The sequence below is a fragment of the Marmota monax genome, unplaced genomic scaffold (genome assembly GCF_021218885.2).
Source record: "Marmota monax isolate L192 unplaced genomic scaffold, Marmota_monax_Labrador192_F-V1.1 WCK01_AAM20220418_F8-fsc00030, whole genome shotgun sequence".
In the NCBI taxonomy this organism is placed as follows: domain Eukaryota; kingdom Metazoa; phylum Chordata; class Mammalia; order Rodentia; family Sciuridae; genus Marmota; species Marmota monax.
Genome location: NW_026691988.1, coordinates 12,104,812 through 12,124,262, shown reverse-complemented (window position 1 = coordinate 12,124,262; position 19,451 = coordinate 12,104,812).

Below are 19,451 nucleotides of genomic sequence, written 5' to 3'. Positions count from 1 at the left end.
AATGACATATATCTGTCCATTATACTACTGACAGATATTCATATTGTACCCCATTTTTAACTATCTCTAAGAAGTACATGTATTTGCATACTACATATAAAGGGTTTATCTATAATACATACCTAAGAGTAAAACTATGTATTAAATTATGTCTTCATTATATATTTTAATATTGTTTTAGAGTACGTATAATAGTTTACAAAATCTACCAGTAGTTTATTAGAATTTACACTATATGTATTCATAACATTTATATTATTCATTTAACTTTTGCTAATCCAGTTCTTTACTATTTCATTATGGTATTAACTTGCATTATTTTGTGAATAAAGAAGTCAAAATATTTCTTCATGTTTCTTCATTTTGAATGTGTTTGGGGTTTTTATTGTCTTGTAGGGATTATTTATGTAGCTTGATTATAATTATTTTTTCTGTGCTGTATGATGCAACTATTTTCTATTTATGTGTGGCCTGTGTTTTCTCTAGATCTTTTGATGAATATATCTTACTTTGATTATAATTGAAAAGTTCATTAAATTCTCCCATAAGTCTTATACTTTCTGTGCTTTGTTTGAGAAATTATTTTCTGTCTGAAAGAACAAAGCTACTTTTTATTACCTTCTAAAATTTCTCTGAGTTTAATTTTTAGCATGAATATAAACTCTTCTTTTTTTCTTCCATGTAGATAACTAACATCCAAATCACTATTTTTTTAGACGTTCAAAACATTCTGAGTAATAAGACTATCACAGCAGCTATCTATATAATTTCTGTGCCGTTGGATCTGTGTGTCCTCTCTCCATATTTTGTACTGCTGCATTTGTTTATCCCTGAGTCAAAACAGATCTTCTTAATTATTATGACTTTGTAATATGTCTTTCCATGTAGAATGCTTCACCCTCAGCCAATCTTGTCATCTTCCTTCTGTACAATTTAATTCTGGGATTTTCTCTTCTCCACTTTATAATCTGCTTACCTGTTCCTACAACATAATTGTATTGTGATTGGAATTTTGCTGAAGTTTTAGATATGTTTGGGGAGAATATAAGGAGAATTTCTATCCATGAGCATTGTGTTCCCTTTCATATATTTAGGATATCCTTATTATATACACACAAACACACTCTCTCTCTCTCTCTTTCTATTAAGTATTTTAGATCAAAACATGAATTTAGGCCCAAATACTTTATAACTATTACTTTCCCTTTAAAATGATATTCATTACTTTGAAAACATTTTGCTCACTCATAAGCATCCTAGAATATCATTTTTGTCATAAATAGAATCTCCAAAATTAGATGATTTTGTTTTTTAACACAAATCTATGTGACTACTTGTATAGAAATTGATGATCTTTATGGAAAAATTGACAATTTTTTTTCTCTAAAAGCATTGTAACTCCTTTTTTCTTTGTATAAATATCAAAGGTAGAAACTTTCATAATATGTACAGTAAATCTCATAAAACTCAACCTTATTGTATTATTTCTGATTTAACTCAAATAAGATTATGAGAAATGTTTTTAGCTCTTTTATCCAATTGAAGAAGTTTCTTTTTATTATACACTTGTCATGACTTTCTATACTGAATAGTTTTAAATTTTATCAATAAGTTTTTGTTCTTTATTATCTCTAATGTAGCATTACGTGTTTAATATTTTTCATTCAGTTTCACAGTGTTAAGTCTTTTCACTTCATTAACATTTTACATAAAATACATTTAAATGATATTATAGCATGATTATCATTTTAAAGTATACATATGCAAATAACAATGATTTCACTAAAATTTCAGTACAGGTATAGATCTTTTGATGAATAAAAGAGAGATGATAAATGAAAAGTAATCAAAATCGAATTAGCTTGTGGCATGATTGATTTATTTTTTGTTCAACAATATCTGATGAAATTAAAATTCTATCTCCTTGAAATAAATATTTTATGAATATTTTCCCATGAAAGCCATATTAGAATCAAAATATAGCAAAAATGTAGGCTCCAATATTATTTTATTAAATACTACTATATTCTCATTCAACTACTTTTATAAACAATCACACACATTAGATTTCCTGTTTTGTAGCCTCTCTAAACACCTTGTGCAATTCATCCCACAGGAGAAATAGGGGATATTACTATTACTACACAGCTTCTTTATTATTGAATAGTAAGAGATTTTTTAAAATAATGATAAAATTCTAAATCATGTCCTTTAATGAATGCTGAAGAGCCTCCATATTTCAACTCTCTAAGACCAGTTCATCTTTCCTCATTGAACATTTTGATCTTTGCATGGCACTTAATACAGAGATTTATAATGCTATCAAAGGAATCTAAGAAATATATTTACTTTTCTCAACTTTGAATTATTGTGAACACCTATCCATAACCTTTAATTTCTCTATCAACAGAATTTTCTGTGAAGATTAAATTCAATTTAAATTTAAATAGTCACAAGTGTCCAGCGGCTACCATAAAGGGCAGCACGGCCTTACATATCACCTATTTATTTATTTGTGTATTTACTTATGTGTATAGTGTCTTCTTTCTCACCACTAAAATTAAAAACTGAATGAAGGCCAGACACAACTGTACAAGCCTGTAATTCCATCTTGTGAGGCTGATGCAGGAAGATTGCAAGTTCAAAGGCAAATTCAGTAATATAGTGAGGCCCTAAGCAACTCAGCGAGACCCTGTCTCAAAAAAAAAAAAACAAAACTAAAATGGGCTAGGGATGTGTGTCTGTAGTCAAGGCCCCTAGGTTCAATCTCTGGTACCAAAAAAAAAAAAAAAAAAACAAATTGAAGGCAGGGTCTTTATAGTTTAGTATTACAACCTGAGTGGTTAGAAAAGAAGTTTTTATCTAATTATTTTTGTGCTTTATAATACTTTGAAAGTAATAGTAATAAAACTTCAAAATAATTTTTAAGGGGTGAAAAAGACTATGTGGAATACTCTTTAAAATAAGTACTGAGAAAAATTTAAATTTTCTATGTTTTATTTTTGTTCCATTTTTGGTACTGGGGATTTAACCCAAGGATGCTAACTACCAAACTACAAACCAGTCCTTTTTTTATGTCTTATTTTGAGACAGACTCTCACCAAGTTGCTTAGGTTCTCTCTAAATTGCTGAGGCTGGCCTTAAATTTGCTATCTTCCCATCTTGGCCTCACTAAATGCTGGGATTATAGGCTTATGCCAAGCCTTTTTTATCCAGCAAGCCTTTTCTGTTTACAAAAATGACTCTTTAGATGAAATTTTCATAATAAAAATCAAAATTTTCCATCCCAAATGCTTCAATATTTTTTCACATTTAACTCACAAATAGGTTTCTGGAATCTGGAGGTTGGTTTATAAATAAAATGGTCAGCTCTTGGGATAGACAGGAGTGCATAAAACAAAACTAATTTTTAATGTAGACTATAGCAAGAAAAAAGAATGAAGAAAATATTCCAAACAAAATATCAGCTGAGTGAGATCAGTCAAGTAGTAATAATCACACATGAGTCAGCTGTAGAGACTCCAACAGTAAATATAATTTTTTTTTGAAAACTAGAGTGTTTTTTTTCCAAATAGTTTATTAAAGGCAGACACTCTCTGTGCATTTGTATTGATTAACATTTAATGCCATAAAACAGCAATCATTCTCTTATGCTTCCAATTATTTGGTTGGGAATTTGAGCAGAGTTTAGCAAAGATGCTTCAATTCTTCTCCATATATCTCCAGCTCAGGTCACTTGAATGGGTGGAAGTAGCAGGAAGAAAGGAAGGCTAGTCAGACATCTCTCTTTTTCCACATAGCTTCAAACGCACTGGTTTGGACTTCCTCCCAGGAAGACTCAGGTCAGTTAGACCTTTACACGATATGTCTGGATGCAACAGCAGTAAGGAAGTTTCTCATCCTCTTGAAATCTAGACCTAGAACTGTTACAAACATCATTTTCATTATACTAAATGAATTGAAGCAGATAGAGGCTATTCCCAATACAAGGGTAAATCCACAGACCTCCTTTTTCAGTAGAAACAGGGTCAATGTGTTTGTGGCCATTTTTAATTCATTACAGATTTTAAAAAGTAGTCTTCACTTAGAAATAGGTTAAAATTCATATGAAAATTTTAAATTAATATGTTAGAAATATTCTTGGTGGTTTCCTAGATATTGGCTATTAGTTTAAATGTTGTATATGTTAAAAATTATTCCCTTTATTTATTGCCTACTTAGCCATTACGCATGTCTATGCTGCCACTTCTGTGGGTTATGTTTTTCTCTTAATTTAGTCACTCCCAAAGAAATCTACCAAGCTCTCTTCAAGGAATGATGCACTGAAAATCTCTAATTTTATTAGGATGCCATAGAACTAGTAAGGCAGAAAATCAATAAATGAGACCCTGGAACTCTCAAAAAGCTTTATTCAGGACAAAATATTGCTTTGCCACATAAACTCATTCATTTTTGCTTAAGTCCACATTCCAAGGTTAGGAAAGAGGATTCTAACAAAATATTGTCTTAAGTTAATACGATATGCCTTCCATTTTATCCCAAGTTGTTCCCAAATAACAAATTTTTCTAATCTCTCCTCCTGCATTGTAACAGCCCATTAATGGTAGAGATGCAAAGGGAGTTGGTGGGGCTACATTTAAATGCATTTTCTCAGTAAAGTTTGTAATATTGGTCCACCTCGTTCTTTAAATATAGCTCTTGCCACCCTGACACAGAGGCTTATTTTAAAATGAACATTTTTTTTTCTTTTCCTCCTCTCTAACCTAGGGTGGGAGAGAGTATTACCTTTTTCATATCATAGGTGGAGTTTTCTTCTTTGAGCACACACCCACTACAAGACCCCAATAATTCAGACTTCAGGCCTGGCACCATAAGATCTGGCTATCTCCCAAATTACCAAATGAATCACCACCCCCTCAGGGGACACCTGGAATAAATCTCTTCTTTAAAAACCTCCCATTCCCCCTGTTGGACAGAATCACTGTCTCTGGGACAGGAGTCCCTGTGTTTTTTCTTTGCTAGTGAAGCAATACAATTTCCTTTTCATTTTTCTCGAAATTGCATCCTTGTTATTGAATTGGCATTGGGAATAAGGACCAAGCTTTAGGTAACAAATCTTCCAAAATCCTCACTCTTCATAGCTTAAAACTTATCTTTTGAAACTTTTTACTTGTTCTAGGTTGTGGAGGAGGCAGACTAATGTCCTGTCACTGAGGATACCTAGACCCTAATTCTCAAAACCTGTGAATACCTTACATGGCAGAAAAGATGTTGAGGATGTGATTACCTTTAGGACTTTGACATGGGGAGACTATGCAGGTGAATCCAATGTAATTATAGATGATCTTATAAAAGGAATATGATCATGTCATAATCCTAAAAGGAAATGTGATGATGGAGAAGTGCAAGTGAGGTCTTGACTGGAAAAGTGCCTTGAGCCAATGGAAGCGGAGAAGGGGAAAGAAATGGATCCTCCCACAGACTCTCCTCATATGGTTCATCTATCAGGATGTTATCCTGGAGAACTTGATTTTGGACTTCCAACCTTCAGAACTTGCAAAAACTAAATTTTGTTGTTTTAAGAATGAAACTTAAAGTAATTTATTATAGCAGTATTTACTAGGATGAATTCATGAAGAAATTACTTCTCATAAAATTTCCCCACTCTTCTGAGAGGAGGAGATATGAAAATTACAATGGAACAAAAGCTAGAGGGCTGGGGTTATGGCTCAGAGGTAGAGCACTCACCTCACATGCATGAGGCAATGGGTTCCATCCTCAGCACCACATAAAGTAAAATTTTAAAAAAATTAAAAAGAGCTAGAAATTGAGAATGTTTCTATCAAATTGAGGTGAATGTTTACCCTTTGTAAAATACCATTGTATTTTTTTAAAACAGGTAATGGTTTAATGTTCTTGATGATTGTGCTTCTATAGAGAATTGAATAGCTTGATAGAAATTAAGAACAATGACAATGTTTATGTGAGTATAGAAGCTTCTTGGAAGTGTAAATTGTGCGCACACACTGAACTTCCTGATCATCATCTACTAAGAATTATTTTTCTTGAAGTCCATTGTTTAAGAAACTAGGCTGTGGGCTGGGACTGTAGCTCAGTGGTAAAGAGCTTGCCAAGTATGCTTGAGGCCCTGGGTTCAGTCTCCAGCAAAACACACACACACACACACACACACAGAATCTTGGCCTCCAGTGTGGATCTCTAAAGTAACTAATACACTAAGGTCAAAGGAACACTGTGATGACATCCAAAACACATATCTTTTTCAATCATGTGAGAAATCCCTACTGAGGCATATTCTATCAGATACCTGAGTAGTAACTCTGAAAACTGTCAAAACTTTTCAAAAGCAAAGAATGTCTGAGAAACTTTCACAAGCAAGTGTAGCCTAAGGAGACCGAACACTAATATAATGTAGTGGCCTGAATGGGATACTTGGCCAGAAAAAGGACCCTAAGGATAACTGAGGAAATATGAATACAAGATGAATGCAGTTAATAATAATATCAATGTCATTTCAATTCCTATAACTAACAGACTATACTAATGCTAAACTGTCAATTTTAGAAGAAACGGGAAAAGGGGTATACAGGAGCAGTTTAGTATTTTTGTAATAACTCTGTAAATCTAAAGATATTTAGAATAAATCTAGTCAAATTTAAAAAATATCAAAGAGTTTTATAGTTGGGAGATATGAAGTCTTCATATTTTTTGAATTCTAATAGCTAAGAAAATTCAAATACAAATCCTCTATGATCAGTATTATTTTTCTTATTTTTACAGTTCTGTTATTGATCAGAGTGACATTTACTTGCCCTTTTAGCTCTAACTACTGTGGTTATGATGAAGCCAAAAAGTTTGAAGACTTAGCTTTTGAGGTCAGCGCTCTTAGGTAGAAAAAAATGTTGTTGTTGTTGTTGTTGTTTTATACATATGCTTATATATGCTACCAGGGCATTTGTATATCTGATACTGTAATTAGTGTTCTAAAACAGTTATAGCTTCATAAATGGGGAAATGAATTCCCTAACCTCTAGGAGGAGCTCATTGTCAGCAATCTCTTCATTAAAAAAAAATACACTCTCTCCCTCTCTCTCCTCCTCTATCTCCACTCCATTTTTTCCGTCCTGTACTCAAAGAGCTAATGAAAATCAAAGCTAGAGATATAAGCCTTCTTCTTCTTTTTTTTTTTTTAAACTGTGGGCAGCATCTTCCAGCAAAGATGGGCCTTAAGAGACTTCAATCCTCCATACTCTTTAGATATTTCTTCTTTTCCATTAGAGGTGCCAAATTTTGCATATGAAATAAAAGGCAAAGAGCCAGAACCATCTATTTTATTCTGTTTTTATGTCTGAGGAGATTCCACAAGGTTTCTTTGTAATGGATAGTGCCTTTTTCCTTTTGATGGACCAACTTTATATTAATCTCAGAAAGTTCTCATGACAGTAAACAGGTTGGTTAATATTCAGGGTCTTAGCTGTCTGTATTTTCTTTCCATAACAGTTAAAAACAACATTTTAAATCCAGAAATACATCTTTATGTTAACACATTTTCAAAAGTAATAAAGGCTTATGGACAGAATAAGAAGGGCTTCTTATTCATAATTGTCAGTTGTATAAAACCTTTTATGATCACTTTTTTAACAGATATCCTGCATGAAGTTTTATTATACTTTAATGCTTTATCATTATCTATAACATCATAGTGACTTTTCAAAAATGGATTCTGTTTACTTTTGAACATTTATTATTATTTTAAATGTAAATAGTTTTAAACTTTCTGAATGTTAATAATTGATATGATAAATATTTAGAGATATTGCCCATTCAAACACAAGTGTTGTGCGTCATGATTAACTTAAAAATCTGAGGACTATTGCTTCAGAAATACAAGGTCAAGATAACCTAGAAGCTGGAGGATAACCTAGAGAGCCCTAGAGTAAGAAGGCTGAATGTTGTAAGTTCTGCAGATTGTTTACTTTGCAGAGATCTTTGGCTCACTCTACAGCTTGGAGAAAGACACATTGCCCTCATAAATGTGTCCAGTCTTGGTATGCCCTAACAATCCAAGGAGGAGCTGTCTATTTGAACTAGGCCTTTTAAAGCATCATTTCAAACTTTTCCTTTAAAAAGTTTTAAAGGTAATATGCAGAAAAAAAGGATGTTTGAAGTTATGTATTGCTCTGTTTTATACACACATGCAGCTGTGTGTGTGTGTATGTGTGTGTTTGAAGAAACTTATAAAAGATTATGGAAAAAGAATACTAGTATTTACCCCAATTTTAACACTGCCTAGAGGGAGAGAGGAAATAAATATGTGCCCATGAACTAAAGAAGTGTTTATGTGAAATTGTATTTGATTATATATGTGAATTTATTGTAGAAGGTTTAAAAAACTATTACATCTTTCTTTTCCACATTTTTCCAATGGAAAATAAATTTGCTGAGTGTATGTATGTATATATATATATATATATATATATATATATATATATATATATATATATATATGATTTCTCTATCTCTCTCTCTCTCTCTCTCTATTATATATATATTATACTGTAATTAGTGTTCTAAAACAGTTATAGCTGTAATTAGTGTTCTAAAACAGTTATAATATATATATATATATGCTATATATATATATTATATATATATATAGCATATATAATATATATATATATAATATATATATATATATATAATATATAGAGAGAGAGATCAATTCTACCTTAGTAACAAAGAAAAAAATGAGTATCATATGTGAATATATATGCTTGTATAAATATTGATGAGAAGGAGAAAAAAAGAGTGAAAGCATACATATTAAACCATTAACATTGGCTACCTCCATGAGATGAGAAAGGGAAGCAGAGAATTATAATTTACTTGTGTTAGAGTCTGTAAACAAGTCAGGATGGCACCTGGCAAAATGCCAGAGGGAGTGGTTTGTGAAGTAACGCCAGCGAGCCATTAAGTGTGCAGATTCCTTATTGGTTGACTGCTGTATCTAGTTTATGTTAATTAGATAAGCTGTGTGGAATGTATAAATACCCCTCCTGTCCTACAATAAATGGCTCCCACTCCTGCTGTATCAATCTACACCAGTTGCTCTTCACCCCCCGGTTATTTTGCTGCAGCCGGACTGCAGCATACTTGGCCTTTATACATTTTGCAATATACTGCTTCACTTATTAAAAGAAGCATATGCAATCATTGTAATGTAGAAAAAGGTTTCACTAATGATAATTAATATGGAACAATATTATGATACAATGCATGTTAAAATAGGTTACAAATAATTCACATTTTTAAAATAATTCAGGAATGTGTATTTGTGTGTGTGTGTGTGTAGCTATACAAAACTTATCTGAATTGTCAACAAAGTGCATAAAGCACAAAGCTGATTTTAAAAGTTGTGAAGGGACACACATTCTAAATTCACATAGCCAAGAGAAATGGACTACATCAGGGAACAAACATCACAAGAAATGGCTAAGCTTGAGATATGAGTAACAGCAGGAAAATAAAGAAGAATCTCAGTGCAAAAATATGACTTTCTGTTCTATTCTAGGAAACTGAGGTCATTGAGCAATCTAGACACAAAGACAGGAACCAACACTTTGGATCAATTTTGAGTTTAAATAATAATTTACCAGATGTAATAGTGTAGTAGCTAAAGATACCTTAAAAGTATGGGAAGAGCAACATGACACTGATGGAGGTGCCACCCAGCAAGAAAGAAGTGTATATATCATGTGTAGGTAGGTAAAAGTTGGTGTGGATTTAAACTATCATGTTATAACAATTATTGGGTAAAATAAAACCATTTTTATTTATGAGCCTAATAACTTGAGATTCTATTTATATACATGTAGAGAGAGGGCTGTAAGGACACATGTTACCATGGTAATAAGGATTATATCTTGTTGATAGAATCATGGGGGGTTCTATTTTCTTATTTTTGTTTGTATGAATACTTGAATTTGCTGCTAAAATATATGTATTTTTGTAGTGAAAAACACTTTAAAATATTTTATATATAACATAAATGCCACTATTAAAATACGTAGTATTGATTTACTACCTAATATTATCTAACTCTGATCCTAATATTTACATAGAGTTTCTGGAAGTTTAAAAGCATTCCATGTGCTAATTATTGGCTTAGTAGAGAGAAGTGTTATTTTCTAACTCTTTCTAAAATGTGGTGCATAACTTTTTTTCTTGCATTTATTTAACAAAGATCCTCTGAGGACCATTTTGTATTATGACTGATTAGAGAGGGTTTCTCCTCATAATAAATAATTGCCATCTACTGCCTTTCCCTTTGGGGGGCTCATGTTGTTAGAAAGGAAGTGTTAGCTATGGGCAATAGTTTTTTCATGACACATTTAGCATTTTACAGAAAGTATATAATAAAAAAGTCAACAGCTAACCACCACAATGTAAAAAAATAAAACAAAAAACAAAAAACCTTCTACTCCAATGATCAGAAGGAACTTCAATGTAGAATATATTTCTTTGCCAATCATCTTCTGAGGTATTCATTGCCAGAAATTTGGATTTTTCACAACACTAATATGATTTGGAACTGATTGTTTTTAACCTCTGAAGCATTTTTGTATTCCTAACCTGAATGTACTTTCATGGTATATGAAGTACACACTATAATTAGTCTATGGGATGAATGTCAAGCTCTTTCTAAAACCCACATAAGTGTTATGAGGTATTCTTTCCATTTCAAAGGAGAGGAACTGATAGACATTAACAAGGTAGAGATCAAAAGTATTGATCTGTTACTGGACTTCTCTCATGACATTTAGACATAACTAATAAAAAAAATACTGTTGAGTACACATTTACCTGATTTTTATCTGTAGATATTCACAAACATATATGTACAATATAATGCATAAATATGCTGATTCTTCTGTATCAGGTAATTTTAAATATATATTAAAGGAATTGTTAATTCATGGTATTATCATGTCTAAGTTTAAAAGAATAATTCTACTATAAGTTACTGAATAGCCTGATTGTGTTTGTGCTTCCTGATATGTTAAAAAAAATGCTTTTCTTGTTTCAAAATAGAATGTCAGCCTAAAACCCTTTTTATTGATTATTAATCAGGTTTCTGTTAAGAAAACAGTAGAATTCTAATGGAAATTTTTCTTATGGCTTTGCTTAGTAAAATATATGAGCAACTCATCAGCCACATAAAACTTAATAATCAGAGAAGTTATTGTAATTGTAATATGCATGTTTTTCTATCTTTGGGGAACAAGGAGAATACTAAATGGCTGTGTTTCCCTAGCACTGATTTCAAAGAAGGGAAATTTTACACCTTTTATTATGGAACTCTTAATTGTTTCTATTTTACTGATTATTTTTCAAAGATCATTAATAATTTAATTTTACTATATCTGTTATTAATTTTCTAAAATATATGATGTGGTTTCACTAAATACAATGTGGTATAATATCTAAATTCCATTTTCCCTAATGGTACTGCCCTTTCCTTAGCTCAGAGGGCATGTTTTCTGCAAGATAGGGAATGATGTCATTTTATGCAGAGAATAATTTACCACCTGCTGGAAGGAGGAGGCATATTGTGGCAGCTGCATTGCTGATTTGAAAGAGCAGCAAAATATAAATGTATAGATGAACACATCAGTGTAATGGGTGGGGAAGTGTAACACACTTTTCCCAACAACAGCTGGAAAATTATACTAAGCCTAAAATAGTATCTTTTGGCTTCACACCAAATGTTTCTCTCCCTAGTACTATGCAGAGCAAAAATACTACTCACAAATGAATTCTTTATTCTGTTTACAGAAGTAGCATTTTCATTGAAAGGCATATTGGATGTTCAGGAAGGGATGGTAAAAATAAGTAAAAGATATATTTTATGAGTTGTCCATTTTAAAATAAAAGCCAGAGTCTTTAAACAACAAGGAAGAAATAATGCCTCTTGAATCCTTGATGTTTTTCCTTTATGACTGACCTTGTATCAATAAAAAAAAAATTCTTTGGGAGTTTTATAAAATGCCAGCTGTAACATCAGAAATAATCTATCTCTAAATAACAAATTGAATAAATTATGAATGAAAAGAAAACTCTATGTGTTTATAAATCATTTAATAAATGGATGAGTTTGTGCAGCAAATACAATCAAATAATATTATTCTGTTACCAATTTTTTTCTTATGTAGATTGTGAGCAATTGCTAATGCAGAAATTTACACCTAGAATCAAGACTAAGATGTCTTTGCTTATATGCTTTTTATTTATTTTATTTTAAGAATTAAGAAGAGTGATATTTGTGGTTATATTATCTTCTTTAGAAAGTTGAGTATAGGTGACCCTGTCATCTTCACTGGCTGTAGACTTTAATATCATCCTCAATCATATAATTAGTGATCTTCTAAATGTCACATTTAAAACACTAATAGATTTTTAACTTCATTTAATCTTTTATTTTTGGAAGTAAGCATTTTCCATATTTCTTTATTTTTGGATGTAAACATTTTCCATAATTCTTGTTATAACTTAAGTCATTTTCATAAGGATAATTCCTTTTACACATTGACTAATTAGATTACTTTTTCCTAGTGGTGTATGTTGGCCATTTAAGCAAAAATTAAAATTTACTTAAAGCTTCATCTATATAGCATGCAATGTTGAATTCCCTATTCATGTTTAAACTTGTTATTTCATATAAAACTTTAATATACACATTTTCTATGGTGTTCTGTGATAAATGAAAATTTTATTTTGATTTCATGCCAGTTTTACAATACAGCAGAAAATGAACATTCAAAGAAAATATTATATCCAGCTATTGAACATTTGCATGTTAAAAGTGGATAATTCAATTGTTTAAAATCTATTCTCCACTTTTCACCCTGGGAATGAATCCTATGGGAATTTCAATGAAATTAAAACATTCTTCTTTTTTTTTAAAATGCCTAACCATGCATTAGTCATTTATGAAGTTTTAAAACATGTCAACAAGTCAATTATCCGATAATCTCCTACCATGAAGGATGTGGAATCTCTTGCTCTTTTTCTTGAATCTGGGTGAGTTTATGAATTCTTTGACTTATAGATTATTCTGGAAGTGATACCACATGAATTTTCAGGTAAATTATTAAAAGGTACATGCCATCCAGCCAGTTCCTTTGAACTCTATTCAACAAGAAGCCTTCACCACATAAATAGTCTCATTATTCAGATGCAGCCATGATGGAGAGACCACATGTAGAAACACTAGCTGATGGACCAAATGATTAAGCCACTACAGAAATCACTGTGGGGATTTTTCAGAAAACTTGGAATGGAACCACTATTTGACCCAGTTATCCCAGTTCTCAGTTTTTTTTTTTCCCAAAGGACTTTAAATCAACATACAGCAGTGACACAGGCACATCAGTGTTTATAGCAGCTCAATTCATAATAGTCAAGCTATGGAACCAACCTACGTGCCCTTCAAAAAAATGAATGAACAAAGAAAATGTGATATATATACACAATGAAATATTACTCAGCCACAAAAATGAAATCATGGCATTTGCCAGAAAATGGATGGAACTCGAGTATCTCATGCTAAGTGAAATAAGCAAATCCCCCCAAAACAAAGGCCAAATGTTCTCTCTGATATATAGATGCTAACCCACAACAAAGGAGAGTACAGAGGGGAAGAATAGAAGTTAACAGAGGGGAATGAAAGGAAAGGACAGGGAATGGGAATAGGAAAGAAAATAGAATTAATCAGGTAGAATGAATCAAATGAGTTTCCTTTGCTCATATATGACTACATGATTAGTGTAACTGTACATTAAGTACACCCACAAGAATGGGATCCTAATTGGCATGGGTTGTACTCCATGTCTCTATGTATGTATAATATATCAAAATATACTCTATTGTCATGTATTTTTTAATTAAAAAAACTGGACCAAATGATAACCAACATCAACTGCAAGCTCAGAGTGAGTCACACTGGATACCCTGTGTGCAGCCTGCTGATGTCAGGACCCAATTGGCATTATACTGAAATTTTATGAGAAACAAAAGTGAGATCTTCCTAGTGAAACTATTTCAAAAATTTTTAACCCAGAAAATTGTGAGCAAAATAAAATTATTTTTTAAAACTGATAATTTGAGGGTAATTTTTTATTTGACTATAGTAATGGCAGTCATTCGTTCTTTTTTTCATTGCCTAAGGAAAAAAAAAAAAAAAAACAAAACAAAACCTTATTCCATCCCTAGACCCATTCAGAGAGTGACAGATCTTGACTCTTTGAAATCCAAAGCCTCTTAACTGCTATTCTCTATAATGTCCCCACAAATAATTTCCAGCTAATGAAATGTCTGATAGCCAGGTGTGGTGCCACATGCCTGTAATCACAGTGATTTTGAAAGCTGCAGTAGAATGATCACAAGTTCAATACTCTGCCTCAAAAAATGAGAAGAACTGGGAATGTAGCTCAGTGTTAAAGCTCCCCTGGATTCAATTCCCAGTAACAGAAATATAGAGGTTCCCAAGAAGAGTGTAGAATACTGAGATTACCAGAAGCTATGAAACCTAGCACTCACTTTTCATGTGCTTGTCTACTGTAAAATGCTGCTCTTATGTCTAGAGTCCCTGACCTAATTTCTGATCAGTTCCTTTATTTCTTCTACCCAGTACAACTCCCTAAATGGCAGATCATTTATTTGGAACTGATATTCTGCTTATATTTTTCCAGCATCATTCTCCAGAGAGGAAGTTTGATTCTTATCAATCATCTGTAGACTGAAGTCCTTTCTGCCCCAGCCTGGTGTTTATGTATTTAGTTCTATGTTTTATAGTTTCAGGACAAAAAAAAGGCTTTCAGAAAAGGTATGCTTATCAATTTTGATGCAGGTTAAATGATATGTTTGTCTCTTTTCTATTGATGCTTTACAGTCATGCATAATATTGGAATTTGTTTTGACATAATTATACAAACATGGAATATAATTTGCTCCCATTCAGTCCCCAGTACTTTTTTCCATATCCTAATTCTTCCCCTATGTCTTTTCCTCTACTCTACTGCCTTGCCTTCCTTCTATTTACTTATTGTTGTTTTTAATTAGTGCTTTATAGTTATATGTACAGATGAAATTCACTGTTGTGTATTCATATATGTAAACATGGCATAGTTGGTCAATTTTATTTCACTGTTCCCCCCTTTCCCCATGCCTCTATCCTACTTCTCAATCCCTTTACTCTACTCTGTTGATCTCTTTTCTATTTTCATGGAATTCCTCTCCTCCTCCACATTTTATTCTTATTTTAATCTTAGCTTCTACATATGAGAGAAAATATTCAATGCTTAAATTTTAGAATGTGGCTTATTTTACTTAGCATGATGTCCTCCAGATCCAACCACTTATTAGCAAATGCCATCATTTTATTCGTCTTATGTATAGCTGAGTAAAACTCCTTTGTGTACATAGACCATGATTGTCAGCTGGTATGTGGGCTGATTTCAGAACTTGGATATTGTGAGTTGAAGTGACTATGTCATTGTAGAATGCTAATTTTAGGGATTTTTTATTTTGGAAGAGTAGTAAGGAATGAGGTAGTTGGGTCATAGAGTGGATCCATTTCTAGTTTTTTGAGGCATCTTCATACTGATTTCCAGAGTGGTTGTGCCAACTTTTAGTCTCACCAACAATACATGAGTGTACCTTTTTTCTCACATCCTTACCAGAATTTATTATTATTTGTATTATTGTTAATTGCCACTATGATTGAAGTCAGATGGAATCATAATGTAATTTTGATTTGCATTTCCCTGATTAAAAGAGATGTTAAACATTTTTTTCCTGTATTTTTGGCCATTTGTATTTCTTCTTTTGATAACTGTCTGTTTAGTTCTTTGGATAATTTATTTATTTATTTTGGTGTTAGGGTTTTTAATATTCTTGATAATAATTCCCAACTGTGGAGCAGGTGGCAAAGATTTTCTCCCATTGTATAGTCTCTCTCTACCAGATATTAATTGTTTGCTATGCAGAAGACTTTTAATTTGGGGTCATCACACATAATGATTTTTAGTTATATTTCTCAAGCTTTAGGAGTCTTGTTAAAGAAGTCAGTGTCTGTGCCAATATGTAGAAGTATTGCATCTACATTTTCTTCTAACAGTTGTAGAGTTTCTGGCCTAATTTCTAGATTTTGATCCACTTTGAGTTGGCTTTTGTGCAAGGTGAGAGATAGGGGTCTAATTTCATTATTCTACATATGGATATACAGTTTTACCAGCACCAATTGTATAAAAAGCTATCTTTTCTTCAATGTATAGTTTTGGCATCTTAGTTGAATATAAGAAGACTGTAAAGAATTTGCATTTGTGTCTTCTACTTTATTCCATTAGTTTTTATGTCTATTTTTAGTGTAATTATAGTATAATTTAAGTTCTATTATTGTGATACTTTCAACATCTCTCTTGCTCAGGAATGCTTTTGCTATTCTGGGCCATTTATTCTTCAACATAAACTTTAAAACTGTGTTTTCTAATTCTGTGAAGAATGTCATTTGGTATTTTGATGGGGATTACTATATATATATATATATATATATATATATATATATATCACAAATACTGAATCTGTATTTGTAGTCTGAACATTTTTCTAATAATAATCTGTCTATCTTAGAACATGGGAGGTATTTCCATCTTCTCAGGTCTTCATCAATTTCTTTCTTCAGTGTTCTATAGTTTTCATTATAGAGGTCCCTCATCTTGGTTAGATTTGTTTCCAAGGGTTGGTTTTTTTTTTTTTTTTTTTTTTTTGGGGGGGGTGGAGGGTACGTTATTTTGAATAGGATATAGGATGGTAATCCTGATTTTTCTTTCTTTCTTTCTTTCTTTCTATACTACAGATAGAATTCAGTGGCTCACCACCACTGAGCCACATGCCCAGTCCTCTGAATTGCTTAGTGCCTTGCTTTTGTTGAGGCTGGCTTTGAACTCACAATCCTCCTACCTCAGCCTTTCCAGCTGTTAAGATTACAGGCATGCACCACTGAACCCAGCTTTGATCTTTTTTCAGCAGATTCATTTTTGGAGTCTAGGAAATTATGAATTTATGTATGATGATTTCGTGTCCTACTATTTTTTGTTAGTTCTAAAAGTTTTCTGGTGGAATCTTTTGGATGTTCTAAATATTGAATCACGTCCTCAGCAAAACAGATAGTTTTTCTTCTTCTTTTCCCATTTGTATCACTTTAATTTCCTTCTCTTGACTGATTGATCTGGCTAGATTTTCAAGGCAGTGTTGAATGGGAGCAGCAAGAGCGAACATCTTTTACTTGTTTTTGATTAAAAGGAAATACATTAGTTTTTCTTCATTTATAATGATTTTGATCTTGGGCTTGTTATATACAGTCTTTACAATGTTGAGGTAAATTCCTTCTATCCCTAATTTCTTTATTGATTTAAACATGAATGGGAGCTTGGCTTTGTCAAATGCTTGTTCTGCATCTAGTTAGATAATCATGTGGTTCTTGCACTTACCTCTACTTATGTAATAAACTATGTCTACTGATTTATGTATGGTGAGCCAACCTTGCATCCCTGGAAAGAAACCCACCTGATAGAGGCATGCTGTCTTCTTAGTGTGTTTTTGAATGTGGTTTGCCTATATTTTATTAAGGATCTTTGCATCTATGTTCATTGGGAACAATGGTGTGAATTTTTCTTTTTCCTTGGATCTTCTAAATATAAATTATTTGTCTGGTTTGGGCATTAAGATACTATCTTCATAGAATGAATTTAGCAATGTTACCCTCATTTTCTATTTTATTCACTAATTTGATTAGGATTGCCTTAGTATTTATTTTTTGTTTATTTTTTAATTTTTTTTTTTGGTACCAAGGACTGAACTCAGGGGCACTAAAACATTGAGCCACATCCCCTGCCCTAATTTGTATTTTATTCAGAGACAGGGTCTCACTGAGTTGCTTAGCGCCTCACTGTTGCTGAAGCTGGCTTTTAACTCTCCATTCTCCTGCCTCAGCCTCCTGAGCTGCTGGGATTACCAGCAGTTTGGTTCTTCTTTAATGGTTTAGTCGAACTTGATTGAAAATCCATCTGATCATGGGTTTTTCTTTATTCAAAGACTTTCATCTGTTACTTCCATTTTTTTGCTTCATATCAATGTGTTTAAGTCTTCTATGTCCTCAGGGTTCAATTTCCTCAATATATTCAAGATTTTTCTAGATTATTAGGGTATAAATTTTCAAAATAGATTTTAATGAAACTCTAATTTTCATGTTTCTATGGAAATATCTTTTATATTTCTAATTTTGTTGATTTGATTTTCTCTTTCTTTTGGTTAGTTTGGCTATGGTTTTATTAATTTTGATTGTTTCAAAAAACTAACTCTGTTTCAGTGATTCTTCATACTATTTTATTCTCAATTTTATTAAGTATGTCTCCAATTTCTACTATTTCCTGTCTTCTCTTGATTTTGGAATTAGTTTGTTTTTCTTTTTCTAGCACTCTAAAATATGGTGTTAGATTATTTATTTTTTATCTCTCTAGTTTTTTTAATGTAGAAACTCAGTGCTAAATTGTTCCCTTAAAACTGCCTCATACTTTCCCAGAGATTTTAGTATGTTGAAGTCCTATTCTCACTTGTTACTAATACTACTATTTTATTTCTCCCTAGATGTATTCTATGACTCATTTCTCAGTCAAAATAGTATTATTTAATCTCCAGACATTAAATTAGTTTCTGTTTTTTATCTTGTCATTGATTTCTAATTTTATTCCATTATAATCTGAAAGCATGGAATAATCTTTTATATTATTTGTATTTTCTAAGTTTGGTTTGTACCCTAAATAATATTTAATTTAGAGAAAGTTCCATGTGCTGCTGAGAAGAAAGTGCATTCACTTGCTGATGGATAAAATATTCTCTAAGGAATCTCTTAGATCTCTTTGCTTAATAGTACTTTCTAGTTCTGAAGAGTCTTTATTTAGTTTATGCCTATATGACCTATCAAATGACAAGAAAGGTGTGTGAAAATCAGTATATTGCTTTGTGGTTTATTTGAGTTTTTATATACAGAAGAGTTTGCTTTATGTACATAAGTGCGCTGTTGCTTGGGACATAAATATTTATAATCATTATATCTCATTTGCTGAATGATTTCTTTAACCAGTATGAAGTGAGCTTCTATGTTTCTTCCAATCAGCTTGAAGTCTACTTTGATACGAGAGTAGAGAGATTAGCTGTCCCTGCTTAATTTCTGTTTCCCTTTGCATGATATATCTTCTCCATCCTTAAGCCATCAGTCTGTTGATGTCTTTGCCTGAAAAGTAAATCTCTTTTAAACAACATATGGTTGGGTATTGTTTTTTAATACAGTCTGCTGATCTATGTCTTTTGAT